This window comes from Pygoscelis adeliae, unplaced genomic scaffold (assembly GCF_000699105.1).
Source record: "Pygoscelis adeliae isolate BGI_AS28 unplaced genomic scaffold, ASM69910v1 Scaffold68, whole genome shotgun sequence".
Taxonomy (NCBI): Eukaryota; Metazoa; Chordata; class Aves; order Sphenisciformes; family Spheniscidae; genus Pygoscelis; species Pygoscelis adeliae.
This window is the reverse complement of record NW_008825501.1, coordinates 2,225,673-2,252,872: the sequence shown is the minus strand read 5'-3', so window position 1 is coordinate 2,252,872 and position 27,200 is coordinate 2,225,673. Positions and strand designations below refer to the sequence as shown.

Here is a 27,200-nt window from a genome sequence, read left to right as displayed (position 1 = left end):
GCAATGTCAGAGGGAATTTGATTGATAGCTGGGAAAACACAAAAACTGTGAAAGTTATTTCTTTGCTCTCTCTCTGTCTGTCACTGCCTTCTGGGCAAGAGATGTTACCAGTAGCTGTATAAAATAGCTAGAGCCTATTGCCTAGCTGTGTATAAGGGAAAACACTGACGAGTTTGTGGATATTGTTTTGGACAACGAAAAGGTGACAAATATGCATGTAACATATTTGACCGGTGGATTGGTTTTAGTGGTTTATGTTGGTGGAGCTTTTTTTCACCAGCTATTGCTTGCTTTTTATCTCTGAATTTAGCAAAAAGAAAAGCAGCTGTCTTGTCACAAAATTAACCTTGAACTTGGTTTTCACCTTTGGGGAACTCTAGATTGAGAATGAGTGCATGGATAGTGTTTTGATCTGGATCTAAAATAAAGAGGTCCTTCAGAGCTCAGATTTGAGCTTTGCATGTTTATACATACCTGTATAGTTCTCCCAAAAGGATTGAAATACACAGCAAATTCCTACTGATACTAAAATATGATCTTTACTGTTTCATCTATACTCTCTCTATTTCTCACTTTTTCTTCTTATTATTTTAATGTTCAAATCCTCTGACTGTTCTTCAAAGTTAGATTACATTAAAAGGGCAATTCGTTGGGAACCCTCTTTTTTTTTTTTTTTTTTTTTTTTTTTTTTTTTTTTTTTTTTTTTTTTACCCCATAGCAGAACATCTCCTTTAAAGTTCTGGCAAGGAAGTGCTCTCAAAGCCTGCGTTATGTGTAGGAATTAACATCCAGGAACTCAATGGAGATAGTAATGGAGATGGTTCTAAGTGGGCCAGGGTGATTCCAGCTTTCCTTCGGGGATACTGCACCTTGAATCCTGCACAGGTGGTCTTTGAAACTATAACATTTCTCTTTGTTTTAGGAAAAAAATGTTATTTTAAGAGGTGTTCTATATTACTAACTTTATTTCCTCTATTTTTCTCTCTCGGTACTCTGTCAATCTGTTTATCTCTCTACTTAACCTTGTAGCAATGGAGTGCAAAACAGCCTCTGTTTGAAAGGTATTTGAATTCTCAGTGAAGTTCCTAAAATATGTACTCTGGAAGTAGTGCAATGTACTTAACTCACAATCATGAGAAGAGATACAGCATGCATAAGTTATAATTGTTCCTCTTTGGGTTGATCCACTTCTGTTCTACCATTTGTGTATACCATGGCCTCCTCTAATGGATGTGAATAAAAATTTCAATTCAATATGTGCATTATGTGCACATATTGTGTTTGAGTACCGAATGATGACAGACTTGGTGGGCTTCCATAGCAAATATTGCCCATGGGGAAAAGTCGCTTCTGAGGCTGTGGTAAGCTGTCTCAAAATACTATTTACTTTTCTTTTCTTTAGGATTTATTGTATTTTATCATGTAATATATATTTTATTCACAGAAGTCTTTCTAGGGATAAGGACTTCAGTACATAACAACAGCTCCCTTGAGTGGGAGATTTCAGGGCGACCTGCCAGCTCTTCTTGCTGCAGATGTCAGGCCATCTGGCTGCCATCTCTGGGGCAGGACACATCAAGGGAGTTGGCTGGCGCATCTCCCCAGCAGGAGTTACTTGGTAGGGGTGGAGAGGGGAGAGGAGTGTGTGAGGAAAAGATATAGCTAGCTACTGTCATGGGAAGTTCGTGTGTGCGACTGTTTTTATGTGGGTATATGTATATGTAAATAGATAGAAAGACACGTACTGAGAGACATTACTTCCAGCAAAGATAATTCAGGGTTAAAACTGAGGTTGGGTAACTTGGATATGAAAGACATCTCATTGATGGTATTCAACATTTCTAACGTTTCTGTTCCATCCTTTTTGTTTATTTGTTTTAATTGCTTCTTATGACAAGGCAAATAATGTGTGCAAGCATGACGTATGAATTCTGGTATGTTTTATGAAAGTGTTGTATCACTGAGTGTGTTTGAGTGGACAGCCATCTGTTGTCAAGAGAGATACACATCTTTCTCTGATCTGGAACACTGGATAGTAATTAACTTAGATAATCTTCTATCTATATAGGTGTGCCTTGAAACAAGAGGATGGTGCAACCTCAGGAATCAGACCTTTCTGGTTTTTCTACAGGAATGAGGATTTGACACAGTGGATATTCCTAAACAGACCTGAAAACCAAAGACAGTGGTAAAGACATAACAAAATGGCCACCAAAAACTGAATCTTTGATGCTCGGAAGCTGACTCGAGTGTGCTGCAGGAGTTAACAAAAAAAAAAAAGAAAAAGAAAATACAAACCCAAAACCTGCTTAGAAAGGGACAGGAAAGCAATGTTAGTGGATGATTTCTGAGAAGACCCTAGCAAATTTCAAGTCACTGTCACATGTTGTGAGGTTTCTGAAGAATGGCATATGAATCCTGTACTGGGGCAGATAGGTCTAGGAGAGGACAGATGTGTATGGCACAGGTCTCAAGAATGAAAAAGGGGTCAAACCAGTAACTCCATTTTAAGATTTAAGACTTTTATCATAGAAGACTTATGTCTGAGTCTTGGTACTGAGTACTGACATTGTTTCCTAAGTAATTCTTCCGTAAGTAAGTAGATGGCAGGAGGATGTCTATCTTCGTCATATCCTGCCAAGCTGTTTATTCAGAAATGAGCTGTTGGCCTATCATAAGTTGATTTTTCAGTGGGAACAATTTTATGGAAAGTGCTTACTTTTCCTGACATGGAAATGCTGATGGTATCACAAAGACATAACCTCAGCATGTTCTTCAAGAACTGGTACTGCCTAATGAACTTCTGGGAATGGAGTTGGCATGTTTTGGGCGTGCCCCTTTGGTGATTAGGACAGGCTCATGACTTTTTCCCCTCTGCCACTGTTTGACTTCCTTGTCAGTAGTGGGAAGGGACAGATATCCCATGTCCCTGAGTGTCATTACACTCAGGTAGACAACAAGGTTAAGATCAGAATTTGCCATAACTTTTTCCCATGGAAATCTCTCCTGCATGGAATAATCACAGGAAACAGGAACACAGCCCTGAAATGGATCCCTGCAGTCAGTACCGTCTGACTGAGGCCAGTCCTTTGTTCTCACAGGCAGCTATGTAATCAGGCAATTTTATTTCTCGTGTATCTCTCTTATGTAAACTTCTTAACAGGGCTAGTCAACCAAAGGTTCTGATGAGATTTCCGGTATCGTGTGTTAGTCAAAAGGAGGGAAAATAATGTGTTAAGATGTTGCATGAGTAATGAACTTGGACTCTAAATACAAAGAGTGGACAACAGTAAATCAACAAACTTCACACTTTCTATTAAAGACAATAGAAATTACAAGTATTCACTGGTCAACAGGATACCTGAGTAGGATTTTGTTAATTTAAATGTTACCCTTATGCAATCTCTCAAGCAGGGTTTGGTGTCTTTGTTTTCCCACATTTCATTTTTTAATACCATTGAAAAGTTCTCTTCTCCTCTTCTCTTCTCTTCTCTTCTCTTCTCTTCTCTTCTCTTCTCTTCTCCTCCTTTCCTCTTTTTTCTTCTACTTTATCTCTCTTTAAAAATTTCTGCCCTTGTTTAAAATACAGCAAACCACAAATGATAGCTAGAATTAGTCAAGTGTGCTTTAAGACCATGAGGCACTATCAGTAAATGCAATCTGTCCTCTATAGACCTAATATCTGTGGAGATGAAACAAAATGTTGTTTACTGAATCAACACTAACCACAGCATGGCCTGCATGGGGGAACCAGGCACACATTATTGCAGAGGCTAAAGAGCGTAAAACCACTGATCCTGCAGTTACAGGGTCATAAAATCCTGCTTTCTATGTGAAAAGCATTTAATAGTGGACATTTTTAATACCTCCTCTCTGGGAGACACAAAATACAAGGGACCTTGAATAATTACTCAGTATAAAATATTGGGAGTAAACTTCTGTCAACAAACCAGATGGTCCTCCCCCTCCCTCTGACACCCCCTGAATCCTCCAGCCTTGAACATACAAAGTGTGTTCTGACAATTTGACAGTTGATAAGGAAAAGACATTTACCATTAACTCTAAATAGAAACAAGGAGCACAAAATGAGAATACGTCCCTTCGATGAACATAAGTGTGAGTTCCAGTCAGCTGATCTCGGTTGTGCTTTGTGAAACGGGACTGTTTTGGCTGTCCCTGTGTGTGCTATTTTTGATGGTAATAAATAGAGCTTAACTGAATAATATTTCAAATGGGTTGCAAGCTGCAGTTTTATTTGAGGTTGTGGTTGCTTTTAGTGCTGGGCAAAGGGATAAGCTCTGTGCAGTCTTCACATCTATTTGTTGAGTTTGTACAGCACTTTGGATTTGTGTGTAGTACAGAAGAGGGTTATCATTTGCCTTTATTGTAATGAAGTACTTGTGGTTGGACATCATGCATACATGGGTAGGATTCTTCTCTCAGCATTTACAAACAAAGTAATGCATTTAGTCTAACAGAAGACAGGTTGGATTTTTTGTAGATAGTAGGTGTGAGAGGGGTGAAACCCACAGTGTCCCTACTGGTTCAGCATTTTTGATGTTTATAACATTGTTCCTGTGTATTTAAAACAATTTTAAATGTAAAAAGAACATTCTCACACTTGCTAGACAAGGCTACACTGGTGCAAATGCAAGCAATAAGTAGATATCAGGTTTTCATATTAATCTCAACCCATGAGAGTTATGAGGTAGTTATAATCACCTACAATATTAAGCTTATATTCCAGAGTTGGGTGGAAAATGCTTCCCCTAAGTAAAATCCTCTTTTAAGAATTCATTCCCGCTCAGCTGCCCCAATTCTGCCATCAGATGAAACTGCCCTTCAAAAATATAGTGAATGATCATAAGAAATAAAAATCCACTCCTTTCTTCCCCCATATCAGCTAGTGCCATGTTTCGTTTTCTTCATTGCATGGATTTATTCCATCTATATAGATTCCAGCGTTAGGATCCTGCTGTGTCAGTGTAATGGTTACGTTTCTGAAGGCTGGCTGAGTCACTGTTCAGCTCAACCTACACAGGTGCATGGTTTTAGAACGGGGGATCACTGGCTTCATGTTTCTATGTTGCTGCAAGATGATTCCCACCTATGCTGGTTCCAGTGAGTTCAATATCATTACGCACTAGATAATAATCTCGGAGTCAAAAGGCCTGTAGATGTTAACAGGGCGTGTCCTAACTTTTAGTAGATCTGTATTAATATGAAGCTCTGCATTTTAGATGTCTATTCATGTTTCAGTCAAGAGTAAAGGGAAACCTCTGTTTGGTCCCGCTTTATAAGAACATTGCATGAAACTGAAAGGGCAGTTCTGACTTCCTAAGAGTTTTGAATCATTCGGGTTCTAACTCAGATTTCAGATCTTGTATCTGTGGTCTGAGTCTTTCTGCAGAACTTGAAAAAAAAGAAAGATATTATCACTCTAATGGTATTCAAACGCTGAGTCAGAAAAAACAATGTAAATCCAAGATTCATCTTTGATTTCTGAAGAATTACTCATGTGTTGCAGGATGTAATGGAGACACAGATTTCATCCTTTGTATACAACCGCACAATAATGGAGCAGAAATAAGACCAGGACCTCAACTGCACTAACCGTAATGTTGTTATACTAACGCACAAAAGCTGAGGCTCTTCCCTGTTGACTGCAGTGTATGTGCAATGATTTTAAGATTAACCATTTTTAATAATCTGCATACATACAAAAGCACAGTATTACAGGGATCAGGGATAGTATTTTGTAATTATGTTCTGCATAATATAGCAGTCCTGCCTGAATAATGTCAGATTACAAATGGATGTAATCCTGTATGAAGAGTTTCTTCAGTTGTGAATTATGTTACATTATAATGCAGAGACTCTTGAAACAGAGGGCTCAGTCTTTGAATAGGGGGGTCTTTGTGATTTATTAACAGGTGCAACTGATTGGCGATGTGCCTATTTTAACAGATATCTACTTACTACATGTTGTGAGAGAAGAACTGTGACACTGCTGTGGAAAGATGATGCATACAAACCCACCAGTGGCAGTATCACTTGACTTAAATGTAATGTAGCTGTGGCTTGAATAATCGCCTGTTTTCCTTTTCTACTCAGGAAAATCAAGAGCAGTGCTATGAAGTCAGCGGAGTTACAGTTGCATAAGAAGCACAAGGATTATGTCCATTATCAACAGCTCTGTTTTTCACTATTCAGAGGAGCAGTGAGGAAGTTTTTCAGAGCACAAAAGAAATGATAAAAGAATGACAAAAAGAAGGAAAAAATAATAGTAGAAAGACCTTTAATTTGAAATACAAAGGCATTTTGCCATTAACTGCAGTTATACCAGCACCTCACCCATAGTTTCAAGATGTAGCTGGGATGTGATCATAACTGCACCTAACGTTAACCATCTATAAGCAGTATATAAACACAAGAAATTCAGAAGTATTTAACTGTTTAAATCCCAAAGGTCTAGAAATCCAGGAAAAAGAAAAAAAGTACAGCTCAAAGCAGATGGAAGGAAAGACACAAGGAAGAGAAATTATTCTTTCAAGCACACACACACAAAACAAAATTTAAAAGACATTGCCAGGAAAAATTAATTTAACACAGAAGAATACAGAGATGCTGAAGAAGAGCACTGTTATCCTGAGAGGTAGCAACTGAACACCCAGTTCTGTCTCCTGTTTAATCAAACAGAAACCACTTGTTGTCATTTTGATCTCATACTCCAAGGGTCACAGGATGAGAATCTGGAGTGATACCTGCATATGACTTCTTATGCTGATAGCAGGTGGTTGCCTTGTGATTCATTTACAGTCCATGAAGACATCATCCTAGAAGCTTGATTCTTAGCAACCTTGAATTGGCTGGGAGACATTTTTGGCCAGAATATAACTTAGGGACAACAGGCACTTAGAGTCTCTTGAAGATACTAACACTAAAACATCCATGATTAGATCACACCTCTTTCTTCCCAAGATTTCTATGACTCTAAAGGAGGATGCAAAGGACTGTGTATTCTCAGCTATGTCAACCTTACACTACCAAGTGATCCCCTTCTCCTCTGGAGTCCCTACCTTGTCCCTCCACTTCATTCTTGTGATGTTCTGCACTGCCTGACTAGAATAAAGCTGCACTAGAGTCCTGTCTCTTTCTGTCTACAGGTTGTCTTATTTCTTCCTAATGAAAAGTTTGATATAAAACAAGATATAAGGCAGGCAAGTAAGATGATTTGTAAAAATTGCAGCAGTGCCTAAGATGGCAGTGGTCTCCACATGCACATTTCTGTGGTTACAGGCTGATAACAAAATGACTAAAATTCACCAAGTGCCTCTATAAATCTCTTTACAGAAACAGCAGTGCAGGAGCCTCCCAGGAACTGTAACACTACAGATGCAAAAGCTTAATCTCTCCCCGTACTAGCCTGCAGCTAGACCACCACTGTAGGTGGTGCTGTGGGAAGAGTCTATTGGCAGTCAGGTCTCTACAGGGGGAATGAGTAACAGAAAATTATCATGCTTCATTCCCCTGCCCCCAACACCTCTCAAAAGTAGTTTTTAGAGGTGCTGGAATGTTCAGCATAAAAAAATCTTATTTCTAATTCCCAACCTCTCCCAAGAAGGAAATCCATAATGGAATTCTTTAGTTCCCAGTACAGATTTCAAGTTTTCACTGTGAAAGCGCTAAAGGAAAAAAAAACGGAGGAGAAAAAAGAAAAGGGAAAAAAGAGGAAAAAAAGGAAAATCATTGGGGAAAGAAAGAAAAAAAAAATCCAACATGGACATATTTTAAAGAAAGTGGCAAGCATTGTAGCTGGGAGGTTGCAACTGTCTGCAAAATATAGACAAAAGAAAGGTACACAAGCAAGGGAAGACAGACTAATCTAGATCTTCAAGGAGAGATAAAGACGTAATGATTAGATGTAATGGATTTCAACTGCAGCAGGGAAAACAGGGTTAATATAGGATATGATGGAATTAGATACAGTAGAATACTTTCTTCTGACAAAGAATTGGGTTCTCTGCAGAACAGGAAATCACTGAAAATATCAGGTGGGGTTTTTTTTGTGGAAAGCTATGAATAATTTTTGGGTTTTTTACTGTACCCTACAAGGTTTTTTGGTTTTTTTTTTAAATTAATATATATATTTCTTCCTACAGAACCAAATCTTTTTTCACCTATAAATACATATGGATAAATCCTAACCACATTTCCACATGGACATCAACTGGTTTCTGACTGGCTTCTGAAGGGGCTGCTTCTAGAGACAGAATTAGCTTCTATCCCCCTCAGAAAGAGTTCTGGCATCAGAACAGTCTGGAACAGAATGGGCCAGAATCATCCTGAATGAAGAAATTCCTTGCTGTGAAATCCACTCCTTGATGGAAAGGATTACCTACCAGAATAAACTAGATCTCTCTGTAATGATGTTTTGATTTCATATAATACTCTTTAGCAGAAATCCTAAGAGCTTCCTAAAGAAATCACTTAGAGCGCTCAAAACCAAGAATATGTATATGTACAAGTAATTAATAGCAACTTCTTGTTTTCATTGCCTTTTTTTATTGTCTCATTTTGTCTTTTATTTATATTTTTATATATATAAAAGAAAAGAATGTGTTTTCCATTAATTGGTCTCATACAGAGTATAAATGCTTCATCACTGTGTACACATTACCATCCATTAATTGCTTTCCCATCTGATCTCTCATATTTTGTTTCCTTCAGTGATGGTTACTTGTGTCGTGCCATACCCTTATGAGGACATCCACAGGAGTGAATGATTTGAACCTTGATTGAACCTCATTGATTTCAATCATGTTCTGTCCAGAAATCATGCATATAAAAACTTGAAAATTTACAGTGTCTGCATTCTGAGGCAGGCTTTTTAGATCTAATAGTGATCCTTGGTGTTGTGAAATCAGTTTGTCAATCATTGACATAATAAATGAATTACAATGGCAAGGGAACTGCAAAGAAATTTAAAAGACACACCATTTTCCATCCTTCTTTCTTCACCAACACTGTCCAAAGAGGCAAGAATCAAATTTGGAGTGTTTTCCTTATATATTTAGCAGAGGTATATTGGAAAAGCTTATGAAAAAACTCAGAGCCAGAAAAGCCAGTTGACAATCTGAAGAATGCTTTCCTCAGTCTTCACTTGATGTGTGCTTGATGCTTCCACAGGAACACATTTCCTTATGGAGACTAAAATTCTTCAGAGGAATTTCTAAAAGTAAATTAAGTAATAAAATCAAGAGTCTTTGACTATATCCTCTAATTGCAGATATGAGACCATTTACAAGGTACAAATTTGACTTTGGTTGTGTTTGAGGTCTCTGGATCTTGTTGTCTATGAAACCATGAAAGGCCAGGCAGACATGGCTATGAGGAAAGCTCTCCATTGTCTGAAAGATAATATACCATGCAGTACTAGATTGCGGAAATGTCCTATGGATCCCACTTCAAAAACTAACAGAAGGAAATTAATCCAAATTAATGGATTAATACATTCTAGCACAATTGCATTTGGGAAGGAATAGACAATAGAATTGGTACCAAAAGTACTGATGCAAACAAACAGATATTGTTGTTCTCAGGCTCTAAGCTTCGAGAATTTAGAAGGACCTGCTATCTCCTAGCTCCTAGCCAGTAGTATGCATCTTAATAACATGGGCTGCCACAGTCTCATGTAACCTGTTTTCTGGTGCATAAGTAGAACACTGTCATATGTCAGCCCTTATCTTGAATATCCTATACCCAAGGATATCTAAGCTTCCAGAATGAAAATCTGTAATTAAAATGCTTAACAATTAGGTATATTTTGTTCATTCCCCAACTCTGTGTCATACATTATTAGACCAAAATTTTTAATGCACTCAGGTTTCTCTTTCAGGAGATGATAAGAGAAAAAACAAAAAATCAAACAAACAAAAACCAAAATAACTGCTCATGACAAAGACTAGCAACTATGAGTAACAAAATTTAGTAACAACTCTTTTTGCACCTCCAGATGTGGGTTAGACACAGTTTGGCTGCAATTGTTTTCTTCATTTTATCATAATACATACAAATAAAAGGCACGCTCAATCTTGAGATAAATGGTGTAACTCTTTTGTCTTCAGTGAGGTTTATCCTGATTTGGAAAATAGTCAGAATCGTGGTAGTTCAGCAGAATGGATAACTCAGAATTCAAATAATCTCTGATATTAAATTACACCCTTAGAGCCCTTAAAACAACTCTTAAAATAACCCCAAAACCTATGATTGTATTTTAGAGTGGTTGATGCTGGGATGAACAGATTTAGGGACACTTTCTTAAACTATTTGATGTCTATGTTAATTAATATATTTTATCAAAGAGCATAGGCCAAATTCAGCAGAGTGTTTATGATCTCATCTGCCCAGTGTGGTGCTAGCACATACCCTGACCTTCTACAACTTGGGTTCTCTAGTCAGATCCCAATGCTGTTGTAAATGCTAAAATGAAGCACAAGACCACCACTGTGAAATTTGTTGCTGTCCTGGTTTTAAGGTAGCCATTTTTCACAATGATGGGACATCAGGGAGAACATGGAGACAGCCGGGGTAGACCTTTTACAGCAAGTTCTCTGAACTGAGCATATTTACTGTACATATCAGTCATAAAGACATGTTCTCCTGGAGTGTCACAGACGTCGTGGCCAGAGAGAGTTGAACAAAGAATGTGTATATAAATGGAAAAAGGCATATATAAAAGAGAAAGAGACAGTAGTAATGCAAAATTTGTTACCGAGAGGGCAGTAAGATGCACAGTAATAGGAGCAGTGATGATCAAATGGCCCTCCCCCCATTTATAAGTTTGATGGGACCCTTATAACTCTCATTTCATAGACTTTCCCCTTTCGCCTGTCCCCAGAAAAATAAATAATTGCTTTTACAAACTGAATTTCCAGGACCTACTGTTCAAAATTACTTTCATGGTCTTTTAACTGTTGATGATGATCACTCTATGCACATGGGGAGAGATTTTCCTGTTTTGTTTTTTTTGTTTGCTTGCTTTTTTCCTGGGATGGACAGGCTGACAGATCTTTCCCTGGTTCTTTCTTTGCTCATTTGTGCAAACCTTTTTTCTGTAGTACCTTTCACTTGTTGTTGCTAAATACTGACAACTAAAATGTGCAGATAGCTGGTCTGTTCTGAAAGGGATTCCCTTAACTCTTTATATCATTTCAAATGAAAGATATATATGATTTTCTCGGATGACTTCATAAGTTGATGTCACTTGGGATATTTTCCCTGTTACTCTCAAGGTGGAAAGCACAATGTTGGCGATTCTCTGTGTTGCATAGGAACATCAGTGTGCTTTCTTGCTGCTATTGGGAAACTTGGTAGGAGTGACAAAATTGGCTGACCTTTTGACTGAAGAAAAGAGTGACTCAGGTACAGATGATAACAGTGACAACATTACAGCATATATCACATAACTAGCACACACCAACCTAATTGATAAGAAGGCACAGATCTGGAACGCAAAGAATGGGCTTCCAAGAAAATGAAAATCAGGTGCCAAGAGCTCCAAAGCTCCTCATATGTTATTTAAACAACAAGGTCTTGGCATGTATTATATGAGGGTAGTGCAATGTCTTAAGGTCTTGAGGCATATGTCTAAATAGTTCCCTAAAAATCTTTGAAGATCGAAATCTTCAAAAGACATGAAACAAGGTTTGGGCGTTACAGTAGTGGCTACATTCTGTGACACAAGGACAGGGACAGATGTTTAGATATGTCTTTTAGGCCAAAAACCTCTGTGGGCAGAATCATACTCCAAGATACAAAATTAAACATAAATAATCAACAAATAAGCTCAGATGCCTCATACAGGGTCAGATGAATGACCCTTTGGAGTTGCCTGTTTTGTCTTTGACTCAAAAGTCCGACTAGGACAGACTTAAAGAGTGTTTAAACAGCTAGTCTGAAATAGTCTAGAGAAATCTAATATAAATGGTTCAGAGCTTACAGAAAAAAACCCCAAATATTTATGTTGTGATTCATCATCTTTACTTTTAGATATCTACACTGAACACCTACCTCTGAACCATTCATGTAGGCTCCATTATAGTCTAGAGAGAGGAATATTAATAGATCTGATATATTCTGAACTTCTTCTTAAGGACAAGATGAATCATGACCTTATTTCCCTCATTGGCTGGGGTGACAAGATAAAAAATACGTGGCTACCTCACTGATGTCTACATTTAGTCAGATGAATCCCAGCCTTAATGACCAAGTGGAAGCTAACATTCTCTCTAATAGCTATTTGGAAGTGTCCACATTATCTGAATTCTCTTGATGAAATAAAAGTAGGCTAGTGCCTAGATTTCCAAACCCTTAACCAAGTGACAGCTGGCTCCCTCAGGAAGGATGCTAAAATTTGACTGAAGATGGAGAATGAAAACCATCACTTTTCAGTAGGAGGCCTCTCTAGGTCATTTGTAAGGCAAGCTAAAATTATTTTCTTGAACACAGATTGCAGAATAAGATTCCAGTCTTCAAGGTTCATAATTTTTTTGTTGAAAACATACATTTTTATGGTGAGTAACCTTTGCTGAGTGACAGGAGGAAATTCATATTGAAATATGTAAAACATGTTTTGTATTGATTGATTTTCAAGACGACTGAGTAGATTGCACAATTAGATTGACGTTAACAGATTTATTCCATTTCCATGATTCTGTCCAAGCTTTTCAAGCTGTGTTACATAAAACACAAAAAAACCCCCTCCAAACTAATTGAAATAACATTAGGCATAACACTAATGAAATGAAACATTAAGCATGAATTTAAGCAAACATTAATAAAATAAAAAATAAAACCCATTATGAAATAACATTCTATCTAATCTTTCTACCCATCTAATCCATCCATCTAATTTATACATAACGCATGGAAGCAGATTTTCTTTCAGTGTGTTCTCACCAAAACCTGATACTCTTTGGAAGATATGTATGCATATTAATTGTAATATGTGTTACAGATAGAAAAAGGTCACTCTTAAAAAGTCATAAGCTTTTACATCTGTTTTGGTAACTAAACAGAGTTATCAAATAGCTGAAATGTTCTTTGCAGAACACTTACATTTTCAGACTACATGTTCTATATAAGTATGGGGAACCACGGGAAAACATATTGCTTTGGTCTATTATTCAAGAATCTTTATTCAGAAGTGCCTTGTCTGTCCTTGCTGTAAAGGGGCAGATTAGGCATCACAAGCTTAGCCAAATATTAAAACTTTGTGGTAATTTTTCATCTCATATGTCAAGTTGCCAGAGGAAGAAAAGTGGAACCAAGCAATCACTTTAACTTAGGATTCAAAGTTCTCAATTCATACACAGTGTCCACACACACTGCTTATACAATTAGCATTCCCTAAAAAACAAAGGGGCAGTGAGTGTTCACAATGTTCTTAAAGCTTTTCTTTGCACAAAATAACTACAAATCCATGTGAGGAAAAAGAATATTAAAAAAAAAAAAAAGGGCAGAAAAGAGAGATTTAGTCAAAAGGAAAGCAGCTAAGAAAATGGAAGATAAAATGAAAAAAAGAGGGAAATGTTGTTGCATTTGGCAGCTACATTTCTCCAGATTTGTAATACCATTTGTGTAAATGGTAAGCTTCCACATCCTCATTTCAGTTTCTATTCCAAAGGGCATGATTTTCATATATTCTGGATACTCAAGACATCTGACAGTGTCAACTGAAACTGCAGATGTTCATCCCCTCTGAAAGTTTTATCAACACAGATGCCCACGTGCAGAAGGACAGAGGAGAGCTTCTGCCTCACTTTCACATTCTTTGCCGAAAAAAAAAATTGGACAAGTTAGAGATTATTTTTTTATCCACTGATACACTAGTTTTTACAGGGGAAAGTTCCCTTCAAAAAGAAGTGAACTTAACTGTGCAGCAGGTGGAATTTAAGACGGCGGAAAGTGATCCAGTTCCTCTCTGGTATCTCAACTTCCCCACCCCTCCCCGCCCCGTCTCAAACCTCAAAATAAAAGAAAAAAGAAACAATTATTTATTCTCCCTCCACTAAAACTATTCTGATTTATGTCAGAGTGAGTGTACAATAAGTAAGAAGGGAATCCAGCCCCAAAAATTTTTAGCAGCTTTCTTCGTAAGACTCATTAACAGTATCCAAGTGGATATTTCTATGTGTATGTCAATATATTAAAAAATTGTTCTTGTATGACTTCTAAATGTTTAAAACTCTTTTTTTTTTATAGGAACACATGCAATGAAAAATTGGTTACCACAGGTCATTATTGAATTTCATCTACATTCATTTACTGTTCTTATTAAATACTAGAACATAGCAAAACCAAATCAAACCAAACCAATGACATGGGTAGTCCAATACAACCCTTTCATAGGAGGGACTAACAGCATAATTTTACTGCCTTTTACAGTATTGAAACTTGGGTAATTTCAATGGCATTGCTTTTCTCCCCTCTTGTAAATAATTTGAAGACAAAGTTCTCATGTAAGCCATGAGGCCCCAAGATATGTAAAGCAACAGCCAAACAACAAAGTATTTTGATGCAAATTGAGTTTTCTGTGAAAATTAATGAATCTGAGACAGATATACAGTAGGCAGCAAGATTCCCCCAAACTGAAAATAGAACAGCAATAAAAATGCCAAGAAGTGATAAGGCAGCAATAACACATGAGAGATTTTATGTATCACTTGGAAAAAAATAGTTACTGTAAATGAGTGGGTGTTCTTCTCATGCTGTATTTTCCCTTCGTCTTTCCTTTTTTGTTTGTTTGTTTCATTTTGCTTGATTGCTGAACAGAAACGTGTCTGCAAAATGATGGATTAATTAGAAGAAACATAGAGATCTAGTTCCCGCCACTACTCTATCTTTAAAAAAAGCAAATAACTTCATCTCTATAAGGTCCCTTCCAAAGTCCTCATTATTACAGTGTGGTGGGCTTTGAAAGTAATTTACATAATAGCTAACAAAAATGTACTCAGCAATACACCGGGCCCACTAAACACGGGAGATAATTACACTGGGAGAATTATACTCCACTGCCAGCTCCATTTTCAAGATACATTTATTTGCCCTGTACACAGCCCTGAACAACCAAACACACATTAACATATCGCGTAGGTGTGCGCTACTGCAATCTACATGATGGGGGAAGGGAAGAAATACAACACACTATTCTTGGCATATATGTACCACCTGAATGGTATTTTTCATTATCTCCTGCACTGGGAACATTGTATTATTCCACTGGGAAGTCATAGCAAAGAGGATATAATTATCAGCAAAGTAATGGGGATCCTCTTGCTAATGGCCAGCTATTCAAATATCTCAATATAATCGCCTTGCCCAATCTCTCCCCATTGCCTACTCTTCTGGAGAAACTCATCATTTTTTCCACTTACTCCAGCATAATGAATTCATTTTGCATTTTCTTTGTGAGAAATTAAGAGGAATAGCAATGTAATGTGTTGACATTTGAAATGCAGCATAGAAAAGTTTAGACTGGCAATTTAGTTTAATCGCCCACTAGCAGGGAGAGGCTGCTTATTAAATTAGTTCTTGGTGTACAGGACATGCATTTCTCAGTTGATCTCTCTTGTCTTTTTTTTTTTTCTTTCATCCATCACTCAGTTCACTAGAAAGAAAGCAGAAGAAACCACACTCACCTCAAGTATTTTAATCTATATATTTCCCTTTGTGATCATTGTTGTTGATGAAGAGGATGAGTGATAGCTGAAAGTACTTACATATACACAAGAAAACCCATCTTCTGAAAAACAGTAGACGTTACTATTAAAAGCCCTTTTAAGATAAGTCCACGTCGAATAGTACTGATCATTCTTTGTTATAAAAGCTCCCATGGTACTTTTCCAAACAGCCTGAGTTCATCCCTTGCTTCCTGATGAAATTTCAACGTAGGCATTAACACTCTACTCCTACTTATGCTTACTATGAAGTCTTAACAGGATACAGAATTATTCTGTCCCAAGATTACTTACTTAAAAGTTGCTCTGAGTGGTAGAAAAATGGCTTCACATATTATATTTTTGAATTGGATACACTGGAGGGGCAGCTGGACAAAATCTTGGTGGTATTTTTTTTTTTTATTTGTTGGTTTTACACAGATGCAAAATATAAATGTAGGATACAAAACTGTGGTGATCTGTGTTTGGGATGTCAGTGCAGCCTATAACTTGTAGAAAACACTGATGATGGGCAGGTCATCCAGAAGGAGAACAGGACAGTGAAATAGTAATTACTTTTCCCATCACCACGTAAAAACTTTTGGGTAACACATATTAATGGCTATAATTATTTTGTGATATTTTCATAGTCTGGAAGTCTTTCAGGTGCCTCACAACAGTAAGAATACTCTGTTATTTCCTTCAAGTAGGCAAAAGTATCCTTAATGTGATCTATATTGAAAAACATGACAAGTTAAACATAATTTATTTTTGTTTTGACATGGCTTTATCTCAGTGAAAAAAAATGAATAATTTTAAAAATACATTTAGCCTTACTACTAATGAGATAACAAAGTCTACACCAAGAGATATTATCTGTGGCTAAAAATGGTATCATTTCAAAACAAAAATACAAAATAATCTTCTCAGATAATACAGGTTGATTCTAGTGTAAGGAATGGAATGAAATAAAATAAAATGGAATATATTGTCTTTTGAATCCTTTCATCAAGGATCTTGATAGTAGAAAAATACTAAAACAGAGAAGCCAGTTTTTTTCTTACCATTTACCTCAAGGAAATATTAGCAGCAATTTCTAGAGAAAATTAGAAGAATCTGGGTATGGCCGAGGACTTCCATTACTTCGTGTGACACATTGTGTTAAGGACAGTCACAATTTTAGAACCTTTTTTGGATGACAATTGTAATGGTTACTTGCATATCTGAGCATGCAACTTACACTTGTATGTTCCTGAGCAAATGACTGACCAGGACTATTCTTTTTTTACTTGACAGAAATAGAGCAAATTCTTCTCATATCACTTTGTTTTACTCTGGAAGAATATTCCACTGGCTTTATCTGAATTACTCTTGATTTACATGGATGGAAGAAAAGATTCAACTTCCATGGCTTTATGAATTTCTTCCTCTGGTAGTTTTGCTTCTTAAGTAACTGAAGTTGTGTGCTGTGACTTACTGGCTTAAAAATCCCCGTAATTTCCCACAAACATTACTCAGAGCTCAACACATACTATACTGGAGCAACATGCCAACAGCTGGTCCTTAACAAAGCTGTTGATTTCTCAGACTAAAATAGAGTTTTCTGCTTGAAAAGTCCTGCAATTTCCTCTTAGTGCCAACAAGGTTGCTTTCCCCTTGTCCTTCCTTACATATACTCCAATATTTTTCTTCTCTTCCTTGCAGTTTCCAAGTCTCTGAAATATGGGCAATTTTTAATTTTTTTTTTCTTTGCTGAGGATCTTTATGAGTATGCAGGCTGCTCACTGCTATTCCAACCTCCTGTACTTAGCCTCTGCAAAGGAGACACACCAATTTTCACATCAGAGCCTATCAGTTTGTAAACTTGTCTTACGCCATTAATTTCAGGAACCTTCCAATGTCTTTCAATGGGAAATTAGCAGTCAAATGTGTTTAGTTTGCGGAAACAGCAGCCGTACGACCGACAAAAGCGACAACTCATACAACTGTAAGTCATTAAGAATAGAATTTCTTCAATTATGAATGCATACATTGTCAATGGTGAGTGAAAGGAAGAGGCAAAAGGGAGAGATGGAGGTGGAGAAAGTGAAAGAGACAGAAAGTGCCACAATAGGCTCCAAAACTTTCTGCATTAGTCAAAACCTGTCAGCATTCAGCCTGCATTTCCGAATGACTATTGTTAAAAAAGTGTTAAAAAAGCAGACTGGTTCTATTGTTCATCTCCAGGGGAAACAAAAAAAAGACCTGAAATCTTAAAGGCTATTTTTAAAAGATCCTATTTAAAGTTTTGGCAGACTAGGGAACCTAATTACTATATGTCATTTTTCTAAATGTAAATGAGAAAGCTGTTAAAGAAAGAGAAAAAGAATCCACGGTCTTTTGGGGTTTGAAAAGCCCCCCCTGCTGCTGACTGCATTGCTTTTTTATCCCTCCTTCCTCAGCACAATTATGTCCCAGACTACAGAAAGTGCCCTTTCCCCACTGAGAGCGCACGGAGCCACTGTGAACATGATGGGGTGCCCTGGTGAACTGAAAACAAGGAGGCAGCAGGTCCCATGAAGATGACAGTTGCATTGAGACATCTGTTGATCACTGCCGCCTGTGCCTGGGAATTAAAAAGTGTGACGAGGGAGACACAAACCCAGATCCCCACCAGCTGCTTGAGGCAGGTTCTGCTGTTTTCTCTAAAAAACACCAAATACATCAGGATTCTGAGTCAAGAGTATGGGGTTCTGCAATATGAATTTTGGTATTAGTGAGAGATGACTAGTAAAGGTGACCTAAAGTCACCTATGTGTGTAATGGATTCATGGAGTGGGAAACTAAGTGACAGTGATAGCGGCCCCTAGAGCAGTGATGGAGGGTGGGCACCCAGCTCTCATGGGCCCCTTTGCAAATCTCCACAGTTTGCTACCTCTTTTCTCAGGCTTTCTGTTTCACGGCTAAGAGGTATTTCATATTTTCCTCATCCCCTCTTCACATTGCAGGGCCCTCTGGTCAGTCGTCGCCCTCCTCCTCATCTTCATCACACCTACAGCTTTTTAAGGCTTAGTTGTGTGTTTTTAAGGCCTGTCCCAAATTGAGAAAAAACTCTATATTCTCATGTTCATGCCCTTCAAAAGAGACCCAATGGGAAAAATGAACTGCAAAACTGCTCACCTCCTAGGTTTGCACAGTGGCTCTCAACGCTGGCATTGTGCAGCATTTCCCTCTCAGTCTTAGCTGGATATTTCTTATTTCAGGGTACGTAAGGAGGTAGCCTAAGGCATCCCCCCCAGGTCAGGATGTAGAGTTACAGATATGAGGATAATGAGGAGCCATGGGCCACGGTGTTTTTCAGCACACTCTTGTCATCCAGCTCTCTACATCTCTATTTCAGCAGGCTGCCGAGTGCTGCATCCCCTCTCTGTCAGGCTGGTTTGCTGGATCAGACCTCAGCCCTGACACAGCAGGAGTGGTGCTGATGATAGAAGGGGGAATCAATCAAAAGACATGAGGAGTCTTATATACATATTTTATTTGGGGGGGAGGCGGGGGGTGTCTGCTATTTATTATTTGCGATTTGCAGTCTGGATTATGACTGTGCTAGTTATTACTAAATTAGCCTGCAGGAGAACCCACTGGGTGACTTGATTTTTTTATTCTTTATTTTTGGTACGTTTACCTAACTCCATGCCTTATAACACCTATTTTTTAAATCAGTCTGTGTCCCACACTGGCCATGCTTTAATTCAGAGACTGAATCCACTGGCACCGCGCTGTGTTGGTGAGCCCTCTGTGGCACACATCAAGCCCTTCTCATCTTACCAAAGTGCCATTTGTCACAACCGGTCTCCTGTTCAAGAGCCTGGAATAGAAGAGCTGTTACCAGTCATGAGTGACATGTGCTAGCATACACAAAAGTGAATCTTTTGCCTTCTGCCTATCTTGTACATACATTTGAACATGATTTGGTGCATTAATCTCTACACCTCTCTTTTTCTTTCAAATAGGGTTGTCAACCTGCTACGGCATATATATGCTTTCCAGCTTAAGTAAATAAATATGGCAGAGTTTTTACTGGCTCTTAAATGACTTAGTCACAGAAGTTTTTGATGGCTATGTTTATAGCTATAAATTAAATAAATCCCTGGGACTATTCAGTCGCAGAGGCAAAAAAGCACAAAATGACTCACATTCAAGCTGTTAATCCACACAGCCCTCAGAAGAGGATGGCCACCTTCCAAATACCTGTTAGGTCTTTAACCCATGCTAATGATCAGCGGTGAACAGGAATGATTTGGGAGTGTACCAACTGGTTCAGACCAAAACCAGGCCAGGACCACTTCTAACAACAGTGTAGACAATCACATTCAGTGCACAGAAATGTAATATTTAGTTTACTGATATAGATACAGCCCAATCTGTATCACTAACACCATCATTAATATGTTCTGACATCTCCTTTTGACTGGAGGTGAGAGGAAGGGGTAGATGGATAAATAGATACATAATTGTCTTAATGCACTGTTTGCTCTTTTTTAGGACATTATTCAGTCATTTTCTCAGACTAATAAAGCTGGGGATAAATTTAGTTTATTTATTTCTAACTTGGTCATTACAGAAGGCAACTATTTCTCATCATCTTTTCTGAAATGTCAAAGACAGTTTATTCACTTGTTATTTTTAATGTTTTTATTACATCATAACAACCCTAAGTTTTTGTCCCACTGAGATCCTAAGGGAAGACAGCAAGACTGATCTCGTCCAGCACTGAATATTCAAAGTGCTAAATAAAATGACTTTAGGAAAAGCCCCTTCCCCAATTACTTCTATTCATGGAAGAATTTTCCATTACAGCTCTGAAGCTGATGCAATTTTTATGCATTATAAGGCCACACTCTATCAGTTTATTGCCCCTCAAATGAGTGCATTAATATTGATGGCAGCTAAACACATTGCAAACATGTTCTGCCCATTAATGCCCTGGAATAGAGTCATTATCCCATTTTATTCCCACTGCAATTGTGGGACTGATAGGTGTAGAGAAGGATCTGAAATAAAAACTGAGAACCAAGTACCTTCAGAGGTCAGGGCTCATATACACTAGTAGCAGTTCAGATCTGCTAAAGGTTCACAGTCCATTACTTGTCCCTGACATCTTGAAACTCATAGCCATAAAGAATAAGTCACTCAAAATAAATTTGAGGACTGCAGTGGTAGCATTTACAGATGTACACACTTCCTGACCTTGACAGACATATGCCATGGAGTACCCAATACCCATTATTCACATATTCAGGAGAGAAACAAAAGGATATTCAAATGTGATTTCCCACTACTCTGGTTTTCCTACTGAGCTCTGCAAATGCTTGCTTGGTGCCCACTAGCCTGAGAGGAAGTGGTTATATCCTGATCCTCTTCAGAACAGCTGCCTATGAAGTGTCACGTTGCTGGGCCTCCATTTGGAGGAGAAAGAACAGGAGGCAATTTCTGGAAACATGAGAGGCAAATCCACCCCCCCCCTTTATTCCATCTCAGTGCCTCAGGTTAATAAAAAAACTATAGTCCTGAATGTCACGTGGAGATGAAGGACCGTAATACCAGTGATTGCATGTAATTTCAAAACACTGAAATATTTCATTTTGGAATTAAACACTGCCACAGGAAAGCATGCCTCTTCCCCTGTCTTCCCCTTGCCAGAAAAGTTCAGAAGATATTTATATGTACCTATGGACATATGTATATATATAAATCATGTCTGAGCGCACAATGTGTATATTGCATATATTTAATACACATATATATTGCATATATATGTGCACTGGTCGTGGAGACCAGTGACAAGCGGCGTTCCTCAGGGGTCGGTATTGGGACCGGCGCTGTTTAACATCTTTGTCGGTGACATGGACGGTGGGATCAAGTGCACCCTCAGCAAGTTTGCTGACAACACCAAGCTGTGTCGTGTGGTTGACACGCCAGAGGGACGAGATGCCATCCACAGGGACCTCGACAGGCTTGCGAGGTGGGCCCGTGTGAACGTCATGAAGTTCAACAAGGCCAAGTGCAAGGTCCTGCACATGGGTCGAGGCAATCCCAAGCACAAATACAGGCTGGGCAGAGCATGGTTTGAGAGCAGCCCTGAGGAGAACGACTTGGGGGTGTTGGTGGATGAGAAGCTGGACATGAGCCGGCAATGTGCACTCGCAGCCCAAAAAGCCAACCGTATCCTGGGCTGCATCAAAAGAAGTGTGGCCAGCAGGTCGAGGGAGGTGATTCTGCCCCTCTATTCCACTCTCATGAGACCCCACCTGGAGTACTGCATTCAGCTCTGCATTCCAACTTAAGAAGGACATGGACCTGTTGGAGTGATTCCGGAGGAGGGCCATGGGAATGATTAGAGGACTGGAGCACCTCTGCTATGAAGAAAGGCTGAGAGAGTTGGGGTTGTTCAGCCTGGAGAAGAGAAGGCTCTGAGGAGACCTTATTGCAGCCTTTCAATACCTGAAGGGACCTACAAGAAAGCCGGAGAGGGACTTTTTACAAGGGCATATAGTGATAGGACAAGGGGTAATGGCTTTAAACTGAAAGAGGGCAGATTTAGATTGCATATAAGGAAGAAATTCTTCACTACGAGGGTGGTGAGGCACTGGAACAGGTTGCCCAGAGAAGTTGTGGATGCCCCGTCCCTGGAAGTGTTCAAGGCCAGGTTGGATGGAGCTTTAAGCAACCTGGTCTAGTGGAAGGTGTCCTTGCCCATGGCAGGGGGATTGGAACTAGATGATCTTTAAGGTCCCTTCCAACCCAAACCATTCCATGATTCTATGATTCTATTCTATATAACTACGCACGTATACATATAACTATGTACTGGCAAAATCACAGTTATATTAACAGTCTCTTGGTCTTGTATCCTACTATTCATCAAAGTTAGGGTGCCCTCCATACGCCACAGGAGATTAAACACATGGAAAATTCAAGAATAAAAACTTGTTGAGCTCAAGTTTTTTAAGCCACCGAGCACCATGTAAATGCAAAAAGTAAAAATAAAATGAAAAGAGTACATGGACTTCCTTTCTTTTTTCTTTTTTTTTTTTTTGTTCAAAGTGTTTTTTGTCACATTTTTTGTTTGGAATGTCACTTAGAGAATTTTATTCCTGGGCTTCCTGGGGGGGCTTTTATAAGTAGAAGAAACTAAAAATAAAATCGGCAGATTAAGTACATGAAATAAAAATCTGGGGGAAAAAAAAATAATAATAATAAAACCCTCTGCGCTTCAAGGTTTAGAAACTGTCTGCAACCACCTCTGGAAGAATGAGTTACACTGGGGTCATAAGAATGCCTCTGACCACCTGTTCATGTTGGAAAATAGCTACCTCCTTTTCTCTTGCCTTTTCTTATTTTTATTGTCTCAAGGTTGGACCGCAGCTATGCACTGTAGCTGGAGAGATGCCTTTGATCTGAGACGGAATGAGCGCTGGTGTGGAGTGCAGTGGGCAATGGCAGGGGATGCACCCTACTGTAGAGTCCCAAACCAACACCCATAGGTAGCTTACACCTGATTTGGAGAACCCAGACCGTTTTTAAAGCCCAAACATAAATAATTTTATTTCCAAAGTCAACTTCTTATAGTCTTGGAGTTTTGTACATTTACAGTCTCTGTCTGGGTCAAATAAAAGTTGCTGGTTTTACTCAATCAAATCCTGAATGCATTACAACCCTGTTATTTGAGGGACCTTTCCTCTTGGGGTCAAGTGAGCTCCTCTCATATATAAACAACTTGGTTAATCAGGAAGAGGACCACCAAAGTTTCTCAGTGAGATCCTCAAGTCATTCCCGTGGGACTTGAATTTCACCTCCTTCACGGTGCACCATGATGCTCATCTGTCCCTTCAGGGTGACAGTAAGAAGAATAATGATGGAGGCTGTTACAACTAATACTTGTTGCTGTGGGAGGCGGGGATTTGCTCTGTAAAGTTTGTAGGTTAGGGGAAGTATTTTATGTTTAATTAAGGTAGGGGGTTTTTTTGTACTAGAAGATGCCTTGAGTTTAACATAGGCAATTACCAGTTTGAAGTAGGAGAAATAAAAGGAATAAACTTTTCTCAGCTGCACTGTGAAGGCAAGAACAATTAACATTGTTGCACTGTGCCCATTAACTATTATTTTAGTGTTGTCTCTCTCGCTTATCAATACTGCTAATTATGAAGCATTCTTTATGGAGTGCCATCAGTGTGCTCAGTGTTGTAATCAAGCAATCAAGCCTGAACCGGGGAAGGATGTTCTCAAGTTGCAAAAATTAGCTGAAAAACAGAATGGGGATTTGGAGCCACCTATTCTCCTGTTCTAAAGCTTCAGGCAGAACTTCCACCAGAGACCAGCAATGATCAGTTGCAGGGGGCCTCATTAAGATCTCAAGTCAGCAAAGCACTTAAACGCGATAGAATCAAAAGGATTTAATAACTTGGTTGAAGCTAAGTGCCAAGTCAGGGTCTAAATCAGGAAGAATATACTTTATGGTCTATTTCTTTGGCATATTGTTTTTTCTGAAGTGAAGGAAAGGAAGAGTTCAGGCTTTCTCTAAAGTCAATTGTGCTAAGCATATTATTCCCAAGTCCTACCTTCTAGCAGATCTACCAATAAAGATAACTGAGATGATTTGTTAAGCTACCAGACCTGTGTGAAAATCATCACTTGTTTTCCTTTTCCTGTCAAAATGCAAATATTCTTTAAAAAAAAAAAAGGTAATTTTCCCGTTATTTAAAAATATGCCCATTGTAGTCCATTGCACAAAGCAATATTTTTACACTACTCATTTTCTTTTCTTCAGCATATTTAGACTTCACTTTTATGCCAACTCATACTTTACAATTGTTCCTAGTTACATCTTCCCTCCCTGTGCCTCAGTTTTCCCACCATTTAAATGGAGGAGAATGATGTCAGTGTTCCTTGTAATATAGTCTGAAATACAGAGTTCAACAGAGCTGCATGTTGTAGAATAAACAATATGTCTGAAATTAAATAAATAAATAAGAAGAAAGATAAATAAATAAATAAAACCAAAAAACAATTCAGGATAGATTGATTAGGGGGAAAAAAACCTCCTTAATTTAAATCTTAGTAAACCAGGTGTAATTTATATTATTTTCCGTAGGCAATTTAATCACTTCTCAATAACATAACTGATTATTTAGCCGCAGACAGTTCTGCTCAGAGTAGTCACTTTTATTAATAAGATCCAGTCTGATCTGATTAGAAAACAAACTTCAGGAACATCTCCTATTAGCTTCCATTCATCTCAGCAGCAATTTAAAGTGCAGCTGATGCCTCATAAAAAACCGCAAAAAAACAACAACAAAACCCCACAGTGGAACATTTTACAAGCACTCCCACTAATATATTAGCTATTTATTTTTGCCTTTTTTTCCCCTTACTCCCAGTTACTCAAAAGGTAAACATTTGTAGATGACAAGGCTGTCAATACTGCATCTTTTGTTCAAAGCAAAAGTAAACAAAGAGATGAGCAGCTGCCTGAAAAGGATGAGGAATTTGTATTATGAAGGCGGCATGTAAATCTTGCAAGCTTTAAATGAAAATGCTGTATAAGCCAGGTTTATCATGGAGGTACTGACCAATACAGTCTCAAAGCGGGTACCTTCTTTCTTTCCTTGCAAAAAGTACTGTTCTAAAATCAAGCAATCTAGCAGGGAAACAAAAGCAAGGGTCTGTAACAGTTGGAGTACCAAAAACAGTCACAGTTCTTCTTGCTGCTTTCTTACTGATCACAGCATTGCTTTCACCCCTGAGCATGTGCTGTTTGGAAATACACCTTCAGACTCCTGCCTGTAACCTTTATTTTCTCTCTTCTCTGCTGATTTTAAATGTAGGGGACTCCTGAGCATGGTAAAGTTGCGTTAGCAGGTGGTCATTTTGTATACTGACAGCAAGGAGTAAGGGGGAGCGGATGTCATGGAGTTGACAATGTAAAATATAATGGGGGAAGGGGGGAACAAGATACAGAAATTAAGGCATCACAACTTGCTTAAGATTTCAGAATAAAGGAAGATGCAGAATCTGCATCCTCTTGCTGAAGGATTTTGTCTCTGTATCTGTGCTCTTAAGAAAACATAACTCACTGAGCCACATCCGCACCCGTTAATTAAATGTCTAACTTTTCTCTCAGATTCAGCAGTTTGCATGAAAAGCACAGAGGAGCACTGCCAGCAAAAGGCTGCTCCTCCCGCAGAAGAGAGTCGCAGCGCAGGATTCAGCAGTAAACCAGCTGGGAGTACAGCTTGCCTCTCCTCCCAGTCACAAAGCTCAGCACTTGCAGCTCTTTGGGGTACAATGCTGCCTCTTGACCAACTGCTTGTAACTGCTTTCATCCTCACTCTGGTACCCAATTAGTACCTTGTTAGCCACACACCTGCAGTGCCTTCACCCGGAGGTCACTAAACCTCATGGGCCTGATTCTCCAATCACTGCTCCAGCCCCAATCAGAAATCACTCCATCAACAGCTTTAGAGGAGCCTAAATAAAAGGGGAACGAGGTGATCTGCAACATTAACCCTTTTCCTCTCTGTTTTTCCAGTACATGCACCCTTTGGCCATCTGTCACTGCTGTGAAAGTAATTAGATAACAGGAACATTTCTTCTAATCAGGGCTGGGTAACAGCAAAAGCAAGAACAAATGCAACTCTCAGGCTATTGTAGTGTTTCTCCAAATCCTTCTGGAGCTGCTACATCTCAGGAAGAGTAGTCAGGAAACTTGACTGATGTAGTAACCGAATCAGCAGTATGCTAAAAGTTGTGCATCTAAATAAGTCATTCATGATGACTGCTTTGTGTTTTGGCCTCATCAAAATTCAGGCCTACTACAGCACGGGGAGAAAAGCTCTGGGAAGTGAAATGAGAGCAGGGAGAGACAAATGTAAATAGAAAATGTGTTTCTGAATTGTGCTACAGGGACTAGTCTGAATATAAGCTACTGGTAAATGATGGTGTTTCACTCAAAGAAGGATATTGTCCGGTGGTGCTAATATAAAGAAATAAAGTTTCAAAGAATTATCACAGCATAATATTGACTCAAAAGCACTGTCTCCAAGACTTAAGCTAAAAGAAATCTCCTCAAGAGAGGTGTATATGTAGCTATGAAACAATAGCATTACCACCTACATTTCGGGACCAATATTACACTAACTTTTCATCTCAGTAAATTCAGTGTTTGATGCAGTAAAGTCCCATACTTGGCTAGGGGGGACAGGGGAGAATATAATACGTTTTAAAATTTCTGTGCATCTGGCTTGAATTTAAGAAGAACAGATAGTGCAAATAATGCATATGTTAGGGAGGGCTGAATTAATGAGCATAAACTAAGAAAACACTGACTTTTTAACATGCGTTCAGTGTAACCCTTAGATATACATTATTTTCACACTTATGAGCAAAAGATGATACTGAAAAATATGGTGGAAAAGAGCATTTACAAGGTATACTGGCCTT

The 27,200-nt window shown here is 38.6% G+C and overlaps 1 pseudogene; it reads left to right on the top strand.

Moving 5' to 3' along the window:
• LOC103923262 overlaps positions 1-26,105 on the top strand; it is a 95,426-nt pseudogene extending 69,321 nt beyond the window's left edge.
• The last annotated feature ends 1,095 nt before the right edge of the window (positions 26,106-27,200 follow it).